General features: G+C 32.0%; 1 pseudogene; it reads left to right on the top strand.

The window, feature by feature from the left end:
- Positions 1-206: 206 nt before the first annotated feature.
- On the top strand, positions 207-2681 carry LOC125840125 (geraniol 8-hydroxylase-like; annotated as a pseudogene).
- The last annotated feature ends 1691 nt before the right edge of the window (positions 2682-4372 follow it).

Raw genomic sequence — 4372 nt, 5'->3', positions numbered from 1 at the left:
TTTGAGTAACTTCTTTCGATTCACTAGTTTTTAGGAATGATGAAGTCGAAGCACCTAATACCATGATAGCTTCATAGTTGGAGCTTTAATCTTTACAGAAATGTAGAGAGGAAGAAAGAAATTGTATTGATTGAATTATGTAACTTGATTCATTGAATCTGTACACTTGTGTATTTATACTAATCACATGAGCTTGTAACTAACTAATGCCAAATGTCTATATTGTTAACTAACTCTAGCTAATTAGTTAACTAACTCAACCATCTAGCTTGTTAACCATCTACACTAGTTAACAAGTGATTTGATCGATGAGCGGCTAAAGGAAAGGGAATTGGGAAATCGTGAAAATGTTGATGTGTTAGATGCCCTTCTCGACATTAGCCCTCATGAAATTGACAGAAATCAAACCGAGTGATTGTGTATGGTTAGTTTATTCTCTACCCCTCTTTCCCCAAATCGACCAATGTTCATTTATATTTTACTTGCCACTTTTAATATATTAGATAAGACAATTTCTCAAATTATTTTCCAAGATCTACTACTAAACATCAATTAATAAAGATAGTTTGACGAATTAGTTATATCAATAATTGTTTTCTTAAGCTAGTATGAATAGGTCACTCCTTCTCATCAATCTTTTTGGTGCAACTCTTAGTACTAGTCCCTCTAACATAAGGTTCATCCCCCCCTCTGACCTCTTTGTAACTTTTTGTTATACATTGATATAGTAGGGGTCAAGCCAAACCTCCGCACCAAAGGCTCACAAGTCACAACTCAAGTTTGACTAATTGAAAGCAACATATGTTTTGGAATTTTTCACTTGATTTTATATGGCATCTACTTCATATGATCTTACACTAGTAAGTTTTGCAGGACCTGTTTGCAGCAGGGACAGATACGACATCAAATACATTGGAGTGGGCAATGGCAGAACTACTCAAGAATCCACATACTTTCGAGAAAGCACAAGAACAACTAGCACAAGTAATTGGCAGAGGCAAACTAATAGATGAAGCTGATGTTGCAAAATTTCCTTACTTGAGGTGCATCGTAAAAGAAACCTTTCGAATACACCCACAAGTTCCTTTCCTAATTCCGCGCAAAGTTGAGGAAGATATTGAGCTTCATGGCTCTACTATTCCAAAAGACTCACAAGTTCTTGTGAATGTTGTTAGGGTTTTGCCCTGATTTTCTTACCATAATTTAAGATTTATTTTTCTTTAAAGAAAAGACAAAACATTATCATATATGTTTTTACTTTTCTTGAAAGGAAAATATAATATTCTTTCATATTTGGTTTATTCTCTCCTTTTAGGACTCTTTTTCTAGTAAGAAAAAGTTTTAGGACTCTATAAATATAGGTTTGTTTCTTCTAACACAAAAAACAATAGTATCCACAATGTAGACATTTAAAGAGTTTAGTTTATGGGAGATTTATTCTCTCTAAAGTTTCAATGTTTTTCTTTATATTAGTTTTGATATAATAATATTTTGATTTTTAGTATAAGTTTTTTGTTATCTAATTTATCAACTATATGATTTGCAAATTGTAAGCTTCCGTATGACGCCCGAATCACCCTTCGAACCCAACAAGTGGTATCAGAGCACATGGTTCAAAGATCCGGTGGTCCTATGGTTCAACGAGGTTGAAGAAAGGTTCAAGTGGTTTCAAATCAATTTGCAACAAATTTGATGATAATAAAGATTTTTTGTCAAGCTACATGTGGAGAAGAAGTTTCAACCATATTTTTCAACATTCCTGTTGCTGCAATTTTTAAGAATAAAAACAAAATATTTTTAACCCATTTTTAATCCATATATTTTAAATTTTATTTTTAACCATGGCAAACAACAGTGATGAAGATTTTGTGAAGAACAAGATTATCATGCAATGAAGAAGACAGATCAAACTTTGTCAAGAAAATCCAGCCAAAAGGGGAGATTTGTTAGGGTTTTGCCTGATTTTCTTACCATAATTTAAGATTTATTTTTCTTTAAAGAAAAGACAAAACATTATCATAAATGTTTTTACTTTTCTTGAAAGGAAAATATAATATTCTTTCATATTTGGTTTATTTTCTCCTTTTAGGACTCTTTTCTAGTAAGAAAAAGTTTTAGGACTCTATAAATATAGGTTTGTTTCTTCTAACACAAAAAACAATAGTATCCACAATGTAGACATTTAAAGAGTTTAGTTTATGGGGAGATTTATTCTCTCTAAAGTTTCAATGTTTTTCTTTATATTAGTTTTGATATAATAATATTTTGATTTTTAGTATAAGTTTTTTGTTATCTAATTTATCAACTATATGATTTGCAAATTGTAAGCTTCCGCATGACGCCCGAATCACCATTCGAACCCAACAAATGTATGGGCAATAGGGCGCGACTCTAGTCTATGGAAAGACCCATTGGAGTTTAAACCGGAGAGGTTTTGGGAGTCTGATATAGACGTTAGAGGCCGGGATTTTGAGTTGATTCCATTTGGTGTTGGTCGAAGAATTTGCCCTGGATTGCCTTTGGCTATTAGGATGATTCCAATCGCGCTAGGTTCATTGATAAATACCTTAAATTGGAAGCTAGATGGTGGAATTGCACCTAAAGATTTGGCCATGGAGGAAAAATTTGGTATTACCCTGGCAAAAGCTCAACCTCTGCTTGCTACCCCTATTCCACTGTAGACGATGTTGGTAGATCAAGAATTAATACTAGAATATATATTACGTAAACAATATTCTAGTGTATAATATGTCTATAATGAGCCATAAGCATTGGATCATTTGGATGTCTGTCGAGCACTGCCAAAATGCTATATAAGGCATTGTTCTATACTTGTGTATCCTTGAAATAAGACCCTGTCACTACCAAGGGTTATGTAATTCTTTCTTGGTTTCCAGAAATGACAAAATATTTGGAATATCTAATTTTGCCAATCATGACATGTAAACAAGAACATAAGGAGTAGTTCTTAAATTATAAAATTACAAAATTTAGCATAAGAAAGTAGTCACTCATCCTAATTAGAACCTTATAAAATACATTGTTGAAACTATACACACTGCAACAATACATACTTTTAGTTGCAATAGATTTTCAGGCATAATACATAAACGTGTTTTTTAACTTGGTCTCAACTGATTATGTCCTCCAACTCTGTAGGTGCAAAACAAAACATAAGCAAAAATACAATTTCTTCCTTGGACTACAAATCAAAATTAAAATCAATAATTTCACAACCTGTAACCTTAACAAAACAGAGATGCACATAAACCAATTATGCCATATCCTTGCTTTGCCAATGATTAATTTTTTTTCTAACTAACAATTATTTTACCCCATTAGCAACCATCACGTGTTGCAGTGTCAATATATTCCAAAAATTGATTATTTTCCTTTTTCTTTCCAACCAAAAATCTTATTTCTCGTCCTATGCCACTAATTCCTAACACATAAGCAAAAATACAATTTCTAACTATCCAACACATACATAAAGAGGTTTCGTTCTTGCTCCCGTAGATGTTGAGGTTTTATTTTCTTTGATCGTGTGCAGGTAGAAGCGGTAATGAGTTATAGTATGATAAAAAGAATTATTAACCCTCAATTAATCTTAACTCATCTTTATGCATGAGCCAAATTACTTGGTAGAACTTGAGATTTGAAATCAAAATTTCGAACTATAAAATTGAAATTTTCTTCAAATATCATAAATAAACACTAATTTCAAATCAAAATTTTCTGAAACTTGTTATAGCTACGGCACAAGTTATCAAATTTTCCTTGTGAAAATGCGGACCAACCTTGAGCTAGTCAGTCATGTGAGCAAAAGTGTTGTTCGCGTTAGCTTTCAACATAAAATATACTCTCTTATTTTGAGTCAATGTTGGTTTAGAGTTTGTGGTAATGATATGCAATGTCATTTTAAGGCCTTTTTATCATCAGTTAATTCTAGACTAGTGATAAATATTACCTTTTCAGATTTAATTTATCTATAACTCTCAATAATAGGGATAATTTCCGAATACGGATAATTATACATCATAGGTGTAAAATTTAAGGTAGATTACGTTGATTGTTGTATATTTTATATATGCAAAATTAGAGAAGATATATATACATATGCCGGCAACATGCAATTAATGCCGTTAGCCTAACTGGCTAGTATAGATGTGCACTACATATATATATATACTAGATAATGTTACCCGTGTTAAGCACGGGCCCAATAATATAAATGGTATGTTTTGGGGCTAATAATCGAGTTTTTGAAGCGATTATTTGCGTGAATAAAGGAATAAGTTTTTTTTTTATCACAAACATGTACTTTCTTTGACGCTATTTAAGGCATAATAAGACTACCCACATACAACATTTT

Source organism: Solanum verrucosum, unplaced genomic scaffold (assembly GCF_900185275.1).
Source record: "Solanum verrucosum unplaced genomic scaffold, falcon-dt-bn FXZP01000180.1, whole genome shotgun sequence".
Lineage (NCBI taxonomy): Eukaryota > Viridiplantae > Streptophyta > Magnoliopsida > Solanales > Solanaceae > Solanum > Solanum verrucosum.
The sequence above is the reverse complement of the archived record's forward strand: the minus strand, read 5'-3'. Positions and strand labels throughout refer to the sequence as shown.